Here is a 22,726-nt window from a genome sequence, read left to right on the forward strand (position 1 = left end):
TTTCAATCCTGGACAACAAATATGTCCACTTTTTGTAAATAATTCTATTTTCATCAATCCTACTGTTGCATACCAATAAACCAATGTCATATTTTATATTGTCCAGAAGTCGGAATAATTTCAACTATCTAACAGCATTATATTTTCTAGCGTTTTACAAAACACATTTAGCTTTTCTCTGGACCATGGCTTGTTTGATTACTCTTGTCAGATAACTTCAGCAGTCTGTGACTTTTCTGTAGATGCCACTTGGGAACCCCTGCAGTATAAAGGAGCTCCGTAGATTCTGCTAAGCAAAATGACTTGTTCAAAGTCTAATTTGTGAAGCCTGTGTAGAGCTGACAGTACAATTACCGGAATTCTTAGTAATACACAGACTTTTGCTGAGTGACATTTCTAGTGACTGGCATATAGCAGCCACTTTATTTGCAATTGTCACAGTCTTTTGTTTTATCTTAAATCAGTGTTCATGTTATTTTATTGAATACACATGCATCACAGTGCGTCCCCATAGACTACATTTATCATACAACAACGTTTGTGTTTTGCCCAATTTTTTTATTTTTCTAAAAATGTAAATTCCATTAATGTAAAGAACATTTGGATATTTTTTTTAAAGAAATGATATGTTCTGCAATACAAACTGCTTGTACTGATATCAATTAACCTAACTTGCCAATTTCATCAGCGACCTCTACATCCAAACAAAATGCATAATTTTCTGATTTAATGCATAAGTTCCTAAACCTGGAACTTGAATAGGCGCATTAGAAAACAAAATGCATTTGTCAAACTCTGAAATATGAATGCAATGCTGTCCAGCCAGTATTAGCTTTCAATGAATTACGGTAAAAGTTTAACAGCATCATCAAAAATGTAATTAAACTCTACAATCCATTTGTCATATTTTCCTGTATTTGCCTCCAATTATTTCAATTACTATTAGCACAAAAATCTATTTTTTCCTGGCACATCCTGTGTGTTGTTAAATATTTAACACATTAATCTCTTCAATCGGGAATAATTAGTAAGTGGACAAATTGTAATTGTTTTAATTAGAACAGATGGATTTCATCTACCCGGTTTAGATACAATAAACCTGAATAAATCAATGTGTGCTCAATGACTGTCTTCTTAGTAGGAAATATGGTTGGTTCCTTATGGTGATAAGTGGATCCAATTTACCATGTCAATATAGAAAATGTAAATAGTCAAATTCTGTTTTTGGCTGCTTTTTAAGGTCTTAGATAGAGCTAAGTGGAAATGTAAAAACGCTCTTTACCACTAAGAGGGTTTTCAAGGGAAAACAAGGGGATTGACCAATTTTTAGCTATTAGAAGTCATTAACTTAATTGAGTTACTTATCTATATATATAATCGTCTAAGGGGCACCTCTGTCTGTTTGTTTGTCTGTTTATCACGGAAATCTCAAGTCGCTGATTGGTCGTGGCCAGCCGGCCGCAACCAATCAGTGACGGGCACAGTCTGGCTGCAAAATGGCCGCTCCCTACTCCCCTGCAGTCAGTGCCCCTCCATACTCCCCCCCAGTCAGCAGCCGCTGCCCACATAGCGTTTTAGCTGTCCGTTAAACGAACTGCGTTACACTGCGGCATAACGCGGTGTAACGCAGTCTGTTAACGCTGCTATTAACACTGTGTGACAAACTTTTTATTATTGATGCTGCCCATTCTCAGAGATGCACTGCGAAATTACCCACATGACTTACCGGTCTCGCAAGACTGCTAAGTCATCTGGGTAATTTCCCAATGCATCACTGGGAATGGAAGCTGGCGGCAGCCTCGCATGCATCAAGACAACTTCGGTGGATGCCAAAGGGTGAGTATATAACTATTTTTTATTTTAATTCTTTTTTTAACAGAGATATGGTGCCCACGCTGCTATATACTACTAGGGCTGTGTTATATACTGCGTGACTGATATATACTACGTGAGCAGTGTTATATACTGATTGGGCTGTGTTATTTACTGTGTGGGCTGTGTTATATACTACGTGGCTGCTATATACTATGTGGCTGCTATATACCACATGGCTGTGCTATATACTATATGGCTGCTATGTACTATGTGGCTGCTGCATACTATGTGGCTGCTATATACTATGTGGCTGTGCTATATACTACGTGGCTGTGCTATATACTATGTGGCTCTGCTATATACTATGTGGCTGTCTGTGTTATATAGTGTGTGGGCTGTGTTATATACTACGTGGCTGTGCTATATACTATGTGGCTGTGCTATATACTATGTGGCTGCTATATACTGCCTGGCTGTGCTATATACTACGTGGCTGTGCTATATACTACGTGGCTGTGCTATATACTATGTGGCTCTGCTATGTACTATGTGGCTGTCTGTGTTATATAGTGTGTGGGCTGTGTTATATACTACGTGGCTGTGCTATATACTATGTGGCTGTGCTATATACTATGTGGCTGTGCTATATATTACATGGCTGTGCTATATACTACGTGGCTGCTATATACTACCTGGCTGTGCTATATACTACGTGGCTGTGCTATATACTACGTGGCTGCTATATACTACATGGCTGTGCTATCTACTACATGGCTGTGCTATATACTACATACTACGTGGCTGTGCTATATACTACATGGCTGTGTTATATACTACGTGGCTGTACTATATCCTGCACCCTGAACCCCCAACATCCAGCGCCCCGAACCCCTGACATCCTGCGACCAATCAGCGACAGACTCAGTCCAGCTGCAAATTGACGCGGGATTTAAACCACGCTTCACTGATTGGTCATGTCCGGTTGGCCTCAACCAATCAGAAATATTGGCATGGGATTTAATCACCGCTTCAGTGATTGGTTGCGCACGGCCAGCTGCAATCAATCAGCGATATTGGTGCTGTATTTAAACACTGCTTCGGTAATTGGTCGTGCCCGGCCAGCCGCAACCAATTAGCTATATTGGTGCGGGATTTAACCACCGCATCAGTGATTGGTAGTTCACGGCCGGCCACAACCAATCAGCGATATTGGTGCGGTATTTAAACACCGCTTCGGTCATTGGTCGTTCCCGGCTGGCCGCGACCAATCAGCGACAGGCGCAGTCCGGCTGTGAATTGGCGTCAGATTTGAACCACGCTTCACTGATCGGCCAGCTGGGCGCGACCAATCAGCGATGTTGGCATGGAATTTAACCCCCACTCACAGCGTGACGTACATACATACATATTCTAGAATACCCAATGCGTTTGAATCATGCCACCATCTAGTATACAATAATATAGTTACCAGACAAGTAGTGCCCTCCTTTCAAAGTTTCTGCCCGCTTACAATCCATCTCTCCCAATGAATGAGAGACATGTAACAAAATTTGTTCAGCTGCTACCAATACCAATGCTCATGGTATTGAGAACAAATTGGAACTTTTTAAAACAGGGGATTATATTATTAACTTGATTAAAGGGAGTGTCTCAGTTCAAACAGACTGTAAGAATTAAGAACATAGCCCAGTAGAGAATATAGTCAATTCAAAAATTGCCAACTTAGTGTTTTAATCACTGTCTATGATCTGCATAAATTGAAATGTAATCAAATATGCTAATTAGGGTATTTGGTGTACCCTTGGCGTGAAGAAGTATTGTTCTGCCCTCTGATTTGACATGTCCCCGTTTCCTTCACTGGTGATGGACAGCACTAGTTGAGGCAGGAAGGAGCATGCAAAACCATTGGGCAAAGAAGTGTAGTGAGCCTCTTGACTACACCAATAGTGCACTGAGCACACTAGTTAGTATATCTAATTAAACTTTATTTTTTTTCAGAACAGATGTAGCAATTACAGGGCCGGACAATTAATTTTCCCCAAGACCCACATGAGAGACCATGACTGTTGTGGAGGGCCGAACCAATAGGCTGAAATTAATTCTGCTCAATATTAATATTAACATATTAATTATAATTATATTACATTCACATTAATTGTATCACTTAATATTGAGCGGAAAAAAGTGTGCTGACATCCCCTATATAACATGTGAATTGACTTACAGATCCCTATATACAGTATGAGCACACACAACCCATTATATACCATATGAGCCACCACATAGCATCCTATATACAGCATGAGCCCCCACAAAGCCTCTTATATACAGTATGAGCCCCATATGCTCTTATATACAACATGAGCCCCACATAGCCTCCTATGTTCAGTATGAGCCCCACGTATAGCTTCATATCAACAGTATGAGCCCCCACATTGCCTTCTTTATAAAGTATGAGCCCTCACAGAGACTCCTATATGCAGCGTGAGACCTCACATAGCCTTCCTATATACAGCGTGAGCCCCTCATAACTCTGTAAGTACTGTGTGAGTCCCAGATAGCCTCCCATTAAGAGTATGAGCCCAACACAGCCTCTCATATACTTCATTAGCCCCACATAGCTTCCCTATATACAGCAGGAGCCCCACATAGCCTCCCACATACAGCATGAACCCCACATAGCCTCTCATATACAGTGTGAGCCTCAAATAGCCTCCCATACATAGTATGAACCTCACATGGCCTCCCTATATACAATCTGAGATCCACATTGCCTCCCTATACTGTATACAGTATGAACCCCACATAAATTTTTATATAGTATGAGCCCAACATAGCCTGCATATTTACAGTGTGAACCCCACATAGCCTCCTATGTACATACAAATGTCCAGTACACATGAAAAAAAAACATATCCCCATTCCCTAGTGCTCAGCCTCTTCTCCTGTCTCTGATGCACTGACTCTCCACAGTGGACATCTGACATGATGAAATGACATAATTGCGCCAGCTGTATCACAAGCTGATTAGTGGAAGAAGGGGCTGGCAGCCCCTCTTCCAACAATGCATCACTGGGATGTAAATAGTGATGATGGTGGCAGCGGATGGATGACGCGCTTTTGAGGGCACTGTGCAGCCACTATTTCTGCTCTCTTACTGCTACTGCAGTATTTGTATACTGCTCTTGCAGCATTGAAGCAACAATCTTTTTCAGGGCTAAATATTTTCCTTTCTGTAGTAAAATTGCTGTTACCTGCATTAATCGGAGGGAGAGTTTTGGATTAGAGGCACCTTGGCAGGGTTTAACTCCTTCACAAATTAGGAGTTTTCCATTTTTGCGTTTTTGTTTTTTGCTCCCCTTCTTTACAAAGCAATATCTTTTCTATTTTTTCACCAATATGGCCATGTGAGGGCTTGTATTTTGCGGGACAAGTTGTACTTTTGAACATCACAAATGATTTTACCATATAGTGCTTTTTTATGGCAAAATTGCAAAAAAAAGTGCATCTACGCAACTTTTTTTTTTTTTTTTTTACCACGTTCACTAAATGCTGAAATCGACTTGTCATTACGATTCTCCAGGTCATTAAAAGTTTGCAAATACCAAACATGTACAGGTTCTGTTTTTATTTAAGTGATGAAAAAAATACAATGTTGGTGAAAAAAATAATGGTGCCATTTTCCAAGACCTATAACGCCGCCATTATTTCAGATATGGGGCTTATTTTTTGATCGCCGACCTTATTGATGCCATTTTGCAATAGATACAATAGTTTGATTACCTGTTATTGCATTGCATTGCAATGTTTCTGCAATCAAAAAAACATAATTCTGGAGCTTTCTTTTTTTTCTAAGTGCATTGTTTATTGTGATCGCATTAATCGGTTTTATATTTTGATAGATCGAACATTTCTGAAAACAGCGATACCAAATATGTGTATTTTTATTGCTTTATTTTGATTGGGGCAAAAGTGGGGTGATGTGAACTTCACACCATGACTTTTCAAGGAGTTTTTTACACTTTTTGACTCTGGCCCATCCTTTTAATTTTTAGAGGGTAAACAAGCGGCTTTCATTCATAAGGTTTAGGCGTTCATCATGCGTAATTCACTAATAATTTTAGAGGGTAAACTCATAGTTTTTAGACGAACATCATGCAGCCCTTGCTCATAACTTTTAGAGGCTCATCAGGCGACAGTCGATCATCATTTATAAAGGTCGTCATGCGAACCTCGCTCTTAATTTTTCCAAGGTGTGTATGGCATCCTCCATAATTTTTACAGGATTTCTATGAGGCCTACCTCCATAATTCTCTTACACATATATATGTATACCCACAGGAGTAAATGTTTTTCAGCCCTTGCACTTAGTGCCTAGGCTTTACCAGTCTTTAAAGGGACACTGTCACCTGAATTTGGAGGGAACAATCTTCAGCCATGGAGGCGGGGTTTTGGGGTTTTTGATTCACCCTTTCCTTACCCGCTGGCTGCAATATTGGATTGAAGTTCATTCTCTGTCCTCCGTAGTACACGCCTGCACAAAGCAATCTTGCCTTGTGCAGGCGTGTACTATGGTGGACAGAGAATGAACTTCAATCCAATATTGCAGCCAGCATGCAGCCAGCGGGTAAGGAAAGGGTGAATCAAAAACCCCAAAACCCCGCCTCCATGGCTGAAGATTGTTCCCTCCAAATTCAGGTGACAGTGTCCCTTTAATGTTTTCTGAGGCCCTCCTCTGTGTCTTCCAGGGTGTATTGCAGTTCTTCCTTCTAATTTTTGTCAGTTCTTGAACTTAGTGCATAGGCTTTACCAGTCTCGGAGTCCTAACAATTTTAACAGAATGTGTTTGAAGCCCTCCTTTATGTCTAATACTGAGTGTATTGGAGTCTCTCTTCCTTCTAATTTTTGCAATTTCTTGCATTGTCTGCATAGGATTTCAGAGTCCCTCCTTCTGTGTCTGTCCATGTCACACACACCACATGCCCAGATAAAACAGTACAATGTAAAACTTACAATTACCGCTGACTACCAGTGGGTGTAGTTTTATTTCCCCCTCTATTTTGTAATCTACTGTAGTCCCAGGCGATGGGAAATTATGGTAAGAGGTGGCCTGACTATTAACCCCTTTACCCGTGAGGGTGGATTGCACGTTAATGACAGGACCAATTTTTGCAATTCTGACCACTGTCAATTTATGATGTTATGACTTTGGAACGCTTCAACGGATCCCAGGGATTCTGAGACTGTTTTTTTCTTGACATATTGTTCTTCATGATGGTGGTAAAAAAAATTTGTATTGCTTGTGTTTATTTGTGAAAAAAATGGAAATTTGGCGAAAATTTGGAAAATTTTGCAATTTTCAAACTTTGAATTTTTACGCCCTTAAAGGGAACCTGTCACCCCGTTTTTTCAGATTGAGATATAAATACTGTTAAATAGGGCCTGCGCTGTGCGTTACTATAGTGTATGTAGTGTACCCTGATTCCCCACCTATGCTGAGAAATACATTACCAAAGTCGCCGTTTTCGCCTGTCAATCAGGCTGGTTAGGTCGGGTGGGCGTGGTGACATCGCTCTTTTCTTCCCCAGCTTTCCGTTGGTGGCGTAGTGGTGTGCGCATGTCCAAGTTCCGAATTCACTGCGCAGATACGCAGAAAATTTCCTGAACAGTGATCCGTTTTCAATGCAAGGATGCGATTTTTCCTCCAAAAATCATCCGTGTGTCAGCTGCATGGCATCCGCATGGCATACGTACGGCGAGATTTTCTCGCCGGCTTGCAAAATGGACATAGAATGGATCCATGGCCTCAAATATTCGTAAAAACATATATACAGTATATATATATATATATATATATATATATATATATATGCATGGCAGTGAGACATATATATATATATATATATATATATATATTTATATTTCATATAGCGCTAGATAGCAGAAAAGCCGGTAATTCAATTACCGACTTTTGCTATCTCCTTATCAAACCCGACAGGATATGAGACATGGTTTACATACAGTAAACCATTTCATATCCCTTATTTTTTGTTACATATTCCTCACTAGTAATGTTAGAAGTGTATGTGTGCAAAATTTGGGTGCTCTAGCTGTTAAAATAAAGGGATGAGTCACGGAAAAAAACTGGCGTGGGCTCCCACGCAATTTTCTCTACCAGAGTGGGAAAGCCAGTGACTGAGGGCAGATATTAATAGCCTAGAGAGGGACCATGATTATAGGACCCCCCTGGCTAAAAACATCTGCCCCTCAGCCACCCCAGAAAAGGCACATCTGTAAGATGTGCCTATTCTGGCACTTGGCCACTCTCTTCCCACTCCCCTGTTGAGGTGGGATATGGAGTAATAAAGGGTTAATGTCACCTTGCTATTGTGAAATGACATTAAGCCAGGTTAATAATGGAGAGGTGTCAATAAGACACCTATCCATTATTAATCCTATGTTCTTAAAGGGTTAAAAAAAATACACACATTAGGAAAAAAATATTTTATTGAAATAAAGACACATGGTGTTGTAATAGTTTTAAACACTCAATTCAATTGAAGACCTTTGTCACCTGAAACAAAGCTAAAATAAAAAAACAACAATATCCCATACCTCTCCGGTGTTACAGTTAAGTCCCACGATGTAAATCCATCAGAAGGGGTTAAATAATTTTACAAGCAGGAGCCTGCTAATGCAGCTGTGCTCCTGCATGTAAAAAGTGGGGAATTAATGGAATGCAGGGGAACGTAGCATCGTAGACTTGTGGTGCTGCGCCCCAGCTGCTATAAACTCATATGAACTCGAGCGTGGGAATTTTTTCAGAATATTTTCTCATGCTCAAGTTCATATGAGTATATGCAGTGGTCCCTATTTACTCAATAAACTTGTACAATTAGTGGACTAGTAAGTCCTTAAGGTCCCTTCACAGTGAATGATACCGCAGACGATTCAAGCACCATAAAAAAAGTTTATTTTGGGTGTCGAGTGTCAGAGTCGGGTGTCGGGTGTCAGAGTTGGGTGTCGGGTGTCAGAGTCGGGTGTCAGAGTCGGGTGTCAGAATTGGGTGTCAGAGTCAGGTGTTGGGTGTCAGAGTTGGGTGTCGGGTGTCAGAGTCGGGTGTCAGAGTTGGGTGTCAGGTGTCAGAGTTGGGTGTCGGGTGTCGGGTGTCAGAGTCAGGTGTCGGGTGTCAGAGTCTGGGGGCAGAGTCAGGTGGCAGAGTCGTTTGTTGGGTGTCAGAGTCGGGTGTCAGAGTCGGGTGTCGGGTGTCATAGTCAGGTTTTGGGTGTCAGAGTCTGGTGGCAGAGTCAGGTGGCAGAGTCGGGTGTCAGAGTCGGGTGTCAGAGTCAGGTTTCGGGTGTCAGTCGGGTGTTGGGTGTCAGAGTCGGATGTCAGGTGTCAGAGTGGGGCGTCAGGTGTCAGAATCGGGTGTCGGGTGTCAGAGTCGGGAGTCATAGTCGGATGTCAGGTGTCAGAGTCGGGTGCCGGGAGTCAGAGTCGGATTTCGGGTGTCAGAGTCGGGTGTCGAGTGTCAGAGTCGGGTGTCACAGTCGGGTGTCAGTCGGGTGTCGGGTGCCAGAGTCGGGTGTCGGGTGTCAGAGTCGGGTGCCGGGTGTTAGAGTTGGGTGTTGGGTGTCAGTCGGGTGTTGGGTGTCAGAGTCGGGTGTCGCAGTGTCAGGTGTCGGAGTGTCGGAGTGTCAGGTGTCGGAGTGTCGGAGTGTCAGGTGTCGGGTGTCGGGGTGTCGGCAACGCCAGTTGCCACTAATAACAGTGAAAGCAGAAGCGGCTTGCACAAGTATTCATCAGCCAGCTCCTGAGCTGTAAATAAATAATTTAAAAAAATGGCATTGATTCCCAATTATTTTTGATAGCCAGGTGCCAAGATGCGACCATCCAGGCTGAGAACCACTGGTGATTGAACTGCTGCAAGCTCAGCCTCAGTGACCGGCGGTGACATCATCGAAGTTACCTCCGATCATTGAGGCTGTGCTCCCAGCTGGGCTGACCTGCTATGACCTCTGCACCATGGGAAAAAGTCAGTGATGAGGTCACCGCAGTTCAAGCTCAGGGACTTTCAGCAGATCACAGTGAGAATTTCTCACCATGATCTGTGCTGAAGTCACTGAGCTTCAACTGTGAACTCATTGTCTTTTTACCATGATGCTGAGGTCACCGCAGTTCAGTTCAGTTCAGCCCAGCTTGGAATGCAGCCTCAATGACTGGGAGTAACCTCGATGATGTCACCGCCAGTCACTGAGGCTGAGCTCGCAGCAGTTGAATCACCAGTGGTTCTCAGCCAGGACTGTCATATCTTGGCACAATCCAGGTTGAAAACTATTCTTTCAATGTTCTTTTTATTGGAAAATAACATATTACATATATTTTCAAGAAAAGAACCATAAGAAAATGCAGTTAATTAAATGCATTACAGGTAAAGTAAACATCTAGTGTCTATAAAAAAAAAACTGAGTTACCGTACATTTATGGTTTACGGTTGCTTTCTGTTTGTTGTAAGATATCTTAAACATCAGAGTAAGAGGAACAGAGAGAAAAGATAAAGATAAAAGTGGGTGAGATAGAGAAAGCAGGGAAAGGGGGGGAGTGGACAGGTTGGGGTTTTGTGGAGGCACCTTGGGATGAATGATTAATTATGCCGAAATTGCTGCGAAACAGGTTGTCTGTGATTTGAATTGGGTCCATGGCATCCAGATGCTAAGAAAATTAGCATAGGTGTGGTTGACCTTTGCCACTTATTCTTCTACATGATACAACTGTTCAATTTTGGAGTACAGTTGTTGGGTGGTGGGTATTGTTGTTGAGTTTCAATTTGATGAGATCAATGATTTCCTAGCTGCCATAATGATATGAGCTTGCTTAGTGGCACATCTATCATTAGGCCAAATTGGAAGATTTAGAAAAATGTTCTCCAGTTTCAAAGTGACACGCTTGCCCAGTAACTTATGTATAATCGAGGACACCTCACTCCAAAACAGACCAAGCATTGAGCATGACCACCAGATGTGTGTATAGCTACCTTTGTTTGCTCCACTCCTCCAACAGTCAGTAGTTGAAGCCTGGTGCCATCTTTGGATCCGCTTAGCCGTGATACCACCTGGTAATAATTTTGTAAGAGTTTTCCTGGATATGAACATAGTTCGAAGGGCCATGGGAGTTTTTGCAAATATGCTTGATCTGTATTTCAGAAAACGGAAGCCTATGTCTCTTTCCCAACGGGCTAGATATGCCCGTTTCAGAGATATCTCCATTTTGAGTAAGGATTGGTAAATTGTTGAGAGAATTTTGGTAGGGGTCTTTGACCCGGCACACAAAACCTCATAAGGGTTAAAGGTATATTTAAAGGTTGAAAACTATTAATCTCCCAGACATGCATTACGGTGTGGGAGAGAACGATGAAGAGGTGAGGGATATTGTTGTTTTTTTAGTTTAGTTTTATATGAGACGAGGAATTCAGTGGAATTAGGCGTTAAGTGAGTATAACTGTGTTTTTTATTTTTAAATAAAAATGGAAAACTGTGTTTTATTTTATGACTAATAAAGGACTTTATTCTGGCGGGGTCTTTATTTACAATATGTGATGTAGAAATACTTAGCACTTGTATAGGTGTGCTCAAGAGCTTATTTATTGAGTGAGGAAATTCCAGAATAAATGAGACGTTTCGGTCAATACCTGACCTTCAACAGTCATCTCGATACAAGAGATCTGTGTGGCAGTGTGCTGTATGAGAGTCTAAGATATGAATTCAGCAGGAAAAAAAAAACAGAACGTATCGTTCCTGATCACGTCTGACCACTTTTAACTCACAACCCAGCTTAGCCAGCCACTAGACTCTAAAACTTAACATTTAATATGTATACCTCTAAAATTATGTGTACTTTAAAAACAATTTGGTGCTCATGTTTAACCGTGCACTAGACAAGAAAAATGTCTTATCCTCACATGGAGGACGCCGCTGAATGAGGTTATGTCTGCCACTGCAGAATACCTCCATTAACCTGGACATTTAACCTGGACATTTTATTCCCCTGATGAACCCCCGTAACGGGGAGGGAAACGCGTTGGGAAAAGAAAGAGGACACATTATCCAGGGTGGTTATACTAACTAAAGGGCTTCAATAAGTAGGCTCAAACTTGGGGACTGCCCTTGTCAGGGCGGGAGTCTTATACACGGGGCACATTTCAAAAACCTGACCGGCACATCCAAACATAGACTAAGTGTGAACAGGTGCTGAACCTAGAGTCGCCAACTCGTATATACTTAAGTAAATAAGGTAGCACACTCCGGTCAGGTTTTTGAAATGTATTCTTTAGCCTTCTGATCGTGCACTCCGCCTCCTAGCTTCAGGTGTTTTAATTAAAGCAGGTCCAATACCCCTCCACAGAGAGAGAGAATTTTAGTCTAGGAAGAGGTTTCACATGTACCCATTCAGATGGAGACGTTAATTCTCAGCGAGGTAAGGCAAGTGTAGGACCTGGTATAAGAGAGATGCCGTAAAGGGGCTACCAGGTACACATAAAATTGGCCATTTTTATGCGCTAAACGCTCTCATTTTTCATATTTCTAGTGCAGTAATGCAGTTCAAAATTCGTATTTCAAGTTTGCATGTTCTAGCGCTGCAGTGTGCTGCCTTATTTACTTAACTATATACGAGTTGGCGACTCTAGGTTCAGCACCTGTTCACACTTAGTCTATGTTTGGATGTGCCGGTCAGGTTTTTGAAATGTATTCTTTAGCCTTCTGATCGTGCACTCCGCCTCCTAGCTTCAGGTGTTTTAATTACAGCAGGTCCAATACCCCTCCACAGAGAGAGAGAATTTTAGTCTAGGAAGAGGTTTCACATGTACCCATTCAGATGGAGACGTTAATTCTCAGCGAGGTAAGGCAAGTGTAGGACCTGGTATAAGAGAGATGCCGTAAAGGGGCTACCAGGTACTCATAAAATTGGCCATTTTTATGCGCTAAACGCTCTCATTTTTCATATTTCTAGTGCAGTAATGCAGTTCAAAATTCGTATTTCAAGTTTGCATGTTCTAGCGCTGCAGTGTGCTGCCTTATTTACTTAACTATATACGAGTTGGCGACTTTAGGTTCAGCACCTGTTCACACTTAGTCTATGTTTGGATGTGTCGGTCAGGTTTTTGAAATGTATTCTTTAGCCTTCTGATCGTGCACTCCGCCTCCTAGCTTCAGGTGTTTTAATTACAGCAGGTCCTATACCCCTCCACAGAGAGAGAGAATTTTAGTCTAGGAAGAGGTTTCACATGTACCCATTCAGATGGAGACATTAATTCTCAGCGAGGTAAGGCAAGTGTAGGACCTGGTATAAGAGAGATGCCGTAAAGGGGCTACCAGGTACACATAAAATTGGCCATTTTTATGCGCTAAACGCTCTCATTTTTCATATTTCTAGTGTAGTAATGCAGTTCAAAATTCGTATTTCAAGTTTGCATGTTCTAGCGCTGCAGTGTGCTGCCTTATTTACTTAACTATATACGAGTTGGCGACTCTAGGTTCAGCACCTGTTCACACTTAGTCTATGTTTGGATGTGCCGGTCAGGTTTTTGAAATGTATTCTTTAGCCTTCTGATCGTGCACTCCGCCTCCTAGCTTCAGGTGTTTTAATTACAGCAGGTCCAATACCCCTCCACAGAGAGAGAGAATTTTAGTCTAGGAAGAGGTTTCACATGTACCCATTCAGATGGAGACGTTAATTCTCAGCGAGGTAAGGCAAGTGTAGGACCTGGTATAAGAGAGATGCCGTAAAGGGGCTACCAGGTACTCATAAAATTGGCCATTTTTATGCGCTAAACGCTCTCATTTTTCATATTTCTAGTGCAGTAATGCAGTTCAAAATTCGTATTTCAAGTTTGCATGTTCTAGCGCTGCAGTGTGCTGCCTTATTTACTTAACTATATACGAGTTGGCGACTTTAGGTTCAGCACCTGTTCACACTTAGTCTATGTTTGGATGTGTCGGTCAGGTTTTTGAAATGTATTCTTTAGCCTTCTGATCGTGCACTCCGCCTCCTAGCTTCAGGTGTTTTAATTACAGCAGGTCCTATACCCCTCCACAGAGAGAGAGAATTTTAGTCTAGGAAGAGGTTTCACATGTACCCATTCAGATGGAGACATTAATTCTCAGCGAGGTAAGGCAAGTGTAGGACCTGGTATAAGAGAGATGCCGTAAAGGGGCTACCAGGTACACATAAAATTGGCCATTTTTATGCGCTAAACGCTCTCATTTTTCATATTTCTAGTGTAGTAATGCAGTTCAAAATTCGTATTTCAAGTTTGCATGTTCTAGCGCTGCAGTGTGCTGCCTTATTTACTTAACTATATACGAGTTGGCGACTCTAGGTTCAGCACCTGTTCACACTTAGTCTATGTTTGGATGTGCCGGTCAGGTTTTTGAAATGTATTCTTTAGCCTTCTGATCGTGCACTCCGCCTCCTAGCTTCAGGTGTTTTAATTACAGCAGGTCCTATACCCCTCCACAGAGAGAGAGAATTTTAGTCTAGGAAGAGGTTTCACATGTACCCATTCAGATGGAGACGTTAATTCTCAGCGAGGTAAGGCAAGTGTAGGACCTGGTATAAGAGAGATGCCGTAAAGGCGCTACCAGGCACACATACAATTGGCCATTTTTATGCGCTAAACGCTCTCATTTTTCATATTTCTAGTGCAGTAATGCAGTTCAAAATTCGTATTTCAAGTTTGCATGTTCTAGCGCTGCAGTGTGCTGCCTTATTTAGTTAATTATACACGGGGCACAACAGGGAAGATAGCTTCAAACCATCCCCCCCTACCTATTTTTGCTCCCCCCCATCGGAAAAGGTCTATTGGTCTCCGTCCCACGCTGTGCTCTCAACAAGCACAAGAATCTATAACAAGAAGAGAGACAGCAATTGGGTGAGATCATGCCATTTTTCTTGTCTAGTGCATGGTTAAACATGAGCACCAAATTGCTGTATGAGAGTCTACAGTGTCCACTGCTAAGACTGGAACTTCTTAATTCAATAAATAAGTTCTTGAACACAGGAGTGCCAAGTACTTCTACATCACAGCTGATGGATTTGGTTATCCTATTTGTGCACCATCAGAAATCCAAACGTGCTGTGTTTCCTAATTACTTTATTTACAATATAACTATAGGATTAGTAATGGCTAGGTGTCTTATAGTCGCCTCTCCATTAGAAAGCCATCTTGTTGATGTCACCTGACAATACAAAGGTGACATAAACCCCACAAATATGAACCCCACTTGCCACCGCTACAGGGCAAGTGGGAAGAGTTGAGCAAAGTGCCAGAATTGGTGCATGTAATAGATGCACCTTTTCTTGGCAGCTGTGGGCTGCTATTTTTAGGCTGGGGGTCAATATCCATAGCCCCTTACCAGCCTGAGAATACCAGCCCCCAGGTGTCTGCTTTAGCAATGCTAGTTGTCAAAAATAGGGGGGATCCCACTCCATTTTTTTAAATTATTTAATTAAATAATTAAAAAATGCGGCGTTGGGACTCATCTTTTCTTGATAACAAGCCTTGCTATTACTAACAGCTGAGGGTTGCAGCCTGGCTGGTTATAGAAAATACAGATGAACCTATTTTTTTTCATTTATTTATTTATTCATAGTGCAGGCGGTGAGTGAGGAATACTCCTATCCGCCACTCCTGCTATCACTGTAATTGCGAAAACAGGTGTAGGCTGTTGGGAGTAATACCCCCAAAAGTCGTTACCTACTGTCATTGTTCTCACTTGAATACTGCTCTCATCATTCTCCTCTGCTCGAGTTGATCATCGGCAGAGAAGGGGAGAACTTTACATTTTAGAGGGCACTATTAAAGGACTTTTTCTGTGTGTGTGTCTTTTTATACAATATGACTATGGGGTTAGTAATGGGGGCTACTTATTGACATCTCTCCATTACTAACCTCGGGGCTTGATGTCACCTGACAATACAAAGGTGACATCAACCCCCCAACTATTGCCGCACTTGCCACCGCTACAGGGCAAGTGATGAGTGAGGCTAAGTGTCAGAATTGGAACACCTCGTAGATGCACCTTTTCTGGAGTGGCTGAGAGCTGATGTTTTTAGCCAGGGGGAGGCAATATCCATGGCCCCTTCCTAGGCTATTAATATCAGCTCACAACTGTCTGCCTAGCCTTTTTTGGTCATTAATTATAGGAAGACCCTACAGTATTTCATTTTTGAGAGGTCCCCCATTTTAATAGCCAGTAGGGGCTAAGAATACAGTTGTGAGCTGATATTAATAGCCTAGGACTCTCCATGGGTTTTACCCTCTTCCCAAGCTATAAACATCTGTCCCCAGAAGTCAGCTTTCCCTCTGATGGTTAAAGTGAACCTGTCACCTGAATTTGGCGGGACTGGTTTTGGGTCATATGGGCGGAGTTTTCGGGTGTTTGACACACCCTTTCCTTACTCGCTGGCTGCATGCTGGCTGCAATATTGGATTGAAGTTCATTCTCTGTCCTCCGTAGTACATGCCTGCACAAGGCAAGATTGCTTTGCGCAGGCATGTACTACGGAGGACATAGAATGAACTTCAATCCAATATTGCAGCCAGCATGCAGCCAGCAGGTAAGGAAAGGGTGAATCAAACACCCGAAAACTCCGCCCATATGACCCAAAACCAGTCCCGCCAAATTCAGGTGACAGAGTCCCTTTAAGAAAATTATTTGTGAGCGTAGGCCATTTTTCAGAAAAATCATCTTTTAATAATTAAACACTAATAAGGTAAGCTCCACACACACTGTACTAATTGTATATTTCACTAAAATCTCTATACTTTCTATTCTATGTATATATACTGCAGGTAATCCATCTATTCTATCCTGTCGGGACCTGCTGTGATTTTTCTTTGAATGGCTGCTGAATTACCTGCTTTTTATCTGTCTATCTACTTTAAAATACTTTAGAGGCAATGCAATTATTTTCCCACACTTTCACCAATTTTTACAGACTAGTTTCCAATCACATATGCGAATATGCGATATTCGTTCAGAATTTACGTTTGACAATCCTTTTCAGAACATTTTCGCTCATCTATACTCTCAATCTCTCCTCATGATCTATCATATATATTGCAGCCTATCAAGTAGAATATATTTCCATGAACATTGTTACAGTGCAGAATTTTGTTCATCTCTGACTCAGGACCAAATGTAGAGCACTGACAGGTCTGACCGAAGAAGATAATTAGTTGAGAAACAGAGGATGTAGTAGTGAGATTAGCATTAAAGAAAATATTATTAATTTTTAATGAGGTTGGTACCTTTAGATGGAAAGTCACTGGATTTATTTGCTTTACATTTTGGAATTTGCAGAAGAATTTAGGAAACAATTTTTTTTTTGTAAACATCTTTTTATTAGGTTTAAAACATAGAACAAAAACAATGTAATATATCAATATGATAACAGGCATTATTGTTGATTTAGTTACAAACTTATTCCTTTAATAAAAAAAAAATATAAAACTGATATTATCGTGGTTAAATAAAGAGTATCACAGTATGGAAGATAGTCTTGTCCACGACAGGTTATGCAGTATAAACGACTACAACTGATACAAAGAGTATGATAAATGAAGAGATATTGCCTGTTGTGAGCCAGATAATTTAGAGTGGAAAGAGGGAAAGAAAAGAAATGAGGGACAGTGGGGTGGGAGGGTTCCTCCTCTTAAAGGAGGGTATCGTCCGGCTTATTGTGAAAGTAAAACGGTTGGATTCGGGAGACCAGTCAAAACGCTTGTATTTCATTTATATAATATTCGAAGGTTCGAGAAGTTCTTTTAGTTGTTTATAATAGCTAGATACTCGTCACTACCTCTAAAAGATTTCCAAGGGGCCCAGGTCTTGTGAGAAAAAGGTGTAAGCCATAATCTCCTCAATATAATAGAGCTGATCTACCTTATGCACCCAATCTGAAAGGCTCGGACTACTTTTAGCCAGCCCGTGAGAGGGGATAAGCAGTTTAACTGCCGCCAGCAGGAATGCTGCTAGAGATTTATTTTTATATTTTGACTTGTCCCCTGACCAATTCAGGAAGATGAGTGACAGAGACGGAGGGTGGATGAGTTTGCAGATTTTGGTTATGTATTTCAGTACCTCTTTCCAAAAGGTTTGTATTTTGTTGCATGACCACCACATGTGTAAGAAAGTCCCGGTGTCATTAGAGCTTCTCCAACAAGTTGATGTGGAATTAGGGTACCACAAGTGAGACATGCTCGGGGAGTCGGGGTGGTGTACCATCTGGTGATGACTTTGTATGAGTTTTCTTGTACTCTGATGCAGCTCGATGGGCCATGTGAGTTTTAATATATTTGGTCAACCTCCCAGTCCTTCAATTCAATGCCCAGGTCTTTTTCCCAGTTAGAGATGAAAGCTCGTTTGATTGGGGTAGTGTTAATTAAAATTTCTTGGTAGATTTTGGTCAATACATCTTTGGTGGTTTTTGTTGGGTCAAAAATTTCTCAAAAGTTTTCAGTTCCCTATGAATAGAACCGGCCCTGAAGTAGGATTTTATTGCATTATTAAGCCTATTGTAATGAAGAAAATGTAAGTGATATTGGGGAAATTGTGTTTGTAACTCTGGCAATGGAAGCAGAGTACCGTCAGTCAATAAGCACTCCAAGTTGTCTTTGAACCTGTGTAGGGGATCAGGGGTTGTGGTTGAAGAGCGGTTCGGGTAAAGCCTTGGCAAATCCATCACTCTAACCAAGGGGGAAGGCAATGGAATTAACAGTTGAGAATGTTTTGCCTATGTCCGAATCATGTTTTTGGACATAGCATTTGGGATTTTTAGGTTGCGTATGAATTCTTTAGAGGCATGAATTATAGCGTGTAGAGGTATTGGGACAGAAGTGTCTGCAATTTGTGTCCAAAGCTTATGGGGGTTTCCTCTCCACCAGTCGATTAGTAGAGATAGCGTCGCTGCAGTGTGGTATTTCTGGGGATCTGGAGCTCCCATGCCTCCTTTTGACTTGGGGAGCGAGAGTGTCATGTAATTAAGTCTAGGTTTGGAATCTCTCCAAATGTATTTCCCAAAAATTGAGCGGATTTTTTTTTAAAAAAAGCACTGGGGACGGATATGTGTAGCATTCTAGAAATGTAACTAAACTTAGGAAGTATGAAGCCTTTTAACAGATTTTTCCTTTCTATCCAAGAGACATAAGGTGCTTTCCACGACTTCATTAGCTCCAATGTTGTCTTGAGTAGTGGGGTGTAGTTAAGTGAGAATAGCAAATGCCAATGTGGGCTTAATTTAATCCCAAGATATTTAATAAATTTCGAGATCCACTTAATGGAAAATTTGGTTTTGACATCGCCAATGATCTTGTGATCTACATTTATGTTCATTGCTTCAGATTTATCAAGATTAATTTTGAAGTTCGAGAGATCTCCAAATCTCGAATATTTCGAGCACTACAGGAATTTCCTTATTAGGGCTGGTCAGAGTCAGTAATAAATCATCGGCAAAAGCTGCTACAGTGTGAGATGTCCCCCCAACCTGGAACCCTTTGATGTCTGGGTGCTGTTTGATATTTTGAATTAGAGTTTCAATTGATAAAATAAATAGTGCAGGTGAAAGGGGGCAACCTTGTCGTGTGCCATTCTTAATTGCAAAGGGAGAGGTAAGGTCTCCATTCACTCTTAACTTTGCAGTAGGGGAACTATACATTTGAAAAATGGCTTTTGTCAGAGCTGGGGGGAATCCAAAATGATCGAGGGTCAATTGCATGAAGGTCCAGTCCACCCTGTCAAACGTCTTCTCGGCATCTGTACCCATCAAGAACAATGGTTTGTTGTGGGTAAAAGCATGTTGCATTAAGTATTTAGAATTGAGAGTCCTCAGTGGTTGATACCTTTTAATGGCTAACTGAAAAGATGGTAATAAATTGCAAGCTTTCGAGGCTACATACGTCTCTTCATCAGGCAAAGACTAAAAAAGGTTTTTTATAAAAGTTTTTTAGTCTTTGCCTGATGAAGAGACGTATGTAGTCTCGAAAGCTTGCAATTTATTACCATCTTTTCAGTTAGCCATTAAAAGGTATGAACCACTGAGGACTCTCAATTCTAAATATTTTTCTATCTACTAGTTAACACGGTACCAAGATATATTTCTTTCTTGCATTAAGTATAACATTTTCAGAGAATTGTCTCTTCCCTCTCTGCCTCTCACGAAACCCGTTTGTTCTGGCGAGATCAATGAACCCAATACTAAGTTGAATCGATTAGCGATCATCTTTGCAAAAAATTTAAGGTCATTGTTTAAAAGAGAAATCGGCCTATAGTTGCTGCATATTTCAGGGTCTTTACCGTCTTTATGGATAAGGGAGATGTGTGCTTCGAATGTTTGCTTTGAAAAGGGTGACCCTCCTAGCGTTTCGTTGAACAGTTTCAAAAGCAAGGGGTTTAGGGTTTCCTGGAAGGTTTTATAGTAAGAGGTAGGAAGGCCATCTGGCCCCGGACTCTTACCCATTGGACTGTCTGACAGGGTGGACCGGAGTTCGCCCAATGTAAAGGGGGCAGCCAATTCAGTCTGTTGAGCTTCATCGACGGCTGGGAGTTTTAGAGATTTGAGGAATGTTTTGATTTCGATCTTTCTTTTAGTCAATTGATTGTTATTTTCAGGGCGTATTATATAAGGAGGCATAGTAATCTCTGAAGGCAGAAGCGATCTCCTCTGTATTTTTAGATATATTGCCGTTCGGGGTTTTTAATGAGTATATTAATGATTTCGCTTTCCTTTTTTTCATCATTGCCACCATTAATTTAGACATTTTGTCGCCGTGTGCAAACATTTTATTTTTCCATTTGGTGTAGATTTTTAGTGAATCTTGGCTTAGAAGGTCTCTCAGATTTTGTCTCTTTTGTGATAGTAAATCAGCATCTCTGGATTTAGCGTCATTTTGTGGTCGTTTTCTAAAGTCTGAATCTCTTTATAAAGGGAATTGACCTCTGTCCATCTCTTTCTGTTTATATATGAGGTCAAAGAGATCCGTTCCCCCCTTATGACCGCCTTATGTGCCTCCCATATCGTTGAGAAAGGTATATCATCTTGTTTGTTAATCTCGAAGAATTCCCTAAGTTTCGCTATGATCTTATCTTTGGACAGTTTATCGGTCAGTAGGGTTTCGTTTAATCTCCATGCATTGTTTTTCGGTCTGTGTCCGATCAATAATTTGCTAATTAGTATCAAATGATCTGAGTGTACATTTGGGGTTATTTGTATATCTTTCAGGGATGGGAACATTTGGAGTGGAATAAAGAGGTAGTCTATATGACTGTAGGATAATTGTGCCTGGAAGAAGTGGGTAAAGTCTTTGGTAGTGGGATGGAAGTACCTCCATGCGTCAATTAGTTGATTTAAGTTTAGTACTGAGCGGATACGTTTAAACGCTTTCTTGGGGATGTTAGAGCTCCCAGTAGATGAGTCCAATGTTGGTTCTAGAGGGGTATTTAAGTCCCCTCCTATTATCAACGAACCCTCAACAAAACTGTCAATATCTCTCATTGTTTTAGATAACCATGTATCTTGTTTTGTGTTAGGTGCATAGATATTACCTATTGTTACTAGTTTGTGAGCAATTTTACCTTTGATAAACATATACCTGCCCTCCTTATCTTTCAGCGTGTCCAAGTGTTGGAAAGGAGTACGTTTAGATATAGCTATCGCTTCCCCTCTAGATTTCCGAGATGTTGAAAAGGAGTGAAACCATGTGTTGTAGTAGTGTTTTTCAAAGTTTGGGGATTTGTCTTGAATAAAGTGGGTCTCTTGAAGTAATAAAATATCTACACCAAGTTTCTTAATGTGTGCTAGTACCTGGGCTCTCTTGATCGGTGCGTTTAAGCCTCTTACATTGTATGACGCAATAGTCGTCTCTTGAGTGTTATCAGCCATTACAAGTCTGGGTGAGGTTAGGGCTCCAATGGCATAGTAGGATTGTTAGGAAACAAATTTTTGCATCAAGTTTTTAAACAGATGTTTTTGGTGGAAAACCAAACCTTATCATTTGGAAAGATATTTTGAACATGTCAGCAGCACAATTCCAAATTTTAGCTGCTGTCAACATGTCACTTGAGCACCCACAATATTTGGTAGACACCTGAGCACCCCAAAGCAAAGTGGCATAATGAGCACTTGTGTTTATAACTAAAAGAGGCTAAAGAAGACTGAGGGGCACTTGATGTGAGGGTTTCATTTGCACACACTGAAGACAAGATGATATTATATCTAGCTTCCATTTTTGCTACCAATAGAAAGAAATTCTGTAAATCATTTAACTCCTGGATGACTAGAGAAAAAAGTAGAGTAGACTCATGTTCTTTTTACAGAGTGCTCTTGAGACTAGAGTACTTCTTTTAGGGCTAGCTCTCATCTGCATACAAATTGGACAATTGCAATCCGATAACAAAAATTGGATTGCACTCTTACTAATGTTATTCAATGATTCTGTGCTGTTCTGTGATTTTTTTTCTCATCTTGAATGTGGATGAGAAAAAAATAGCAGCATGCTGCACGTGGCTATTTACATCAGATTAGACTTGCAAGTGCAAGACAATGGGTGCTGGAAAAAAATTGTGCGGCACACAAACCACTCATGTGCCATTCATGAATAGAATAGATAGATAGGTAGATAGATAGATAGATAGATAGATAGATAGATAATTGCAAAAAAGTAAGAGCAGTACAAAGAAAAAACAACAAAATTAGGGTGTAAAGCCCCTCAGGCATGTACCAAACCTTGTCATAGAAATCCAAAAATCATGCCAAAATTAAAGCCATGATGGACTATTAAATTTGAACACCTTCAAAATCTAATCTACAATGGTGTGCTGCCTTTGATTTTTGGATAGATAGATAGATAGATAGA

This window comes from Ranitomeya imitator, chromosome 4 (genome assembly GCF_032444005.1).
Source record: "Ranitomeya imitator isolate aRanImi1 chromosome 4, aRanImi1.pri, whole genome shotgun sequence".
NCBI lineage: Eukaryota > Metazoa > Chordata > Amphibia > Anura > Dendrobatidae > Ranitomeya > Ranitomeya imitator.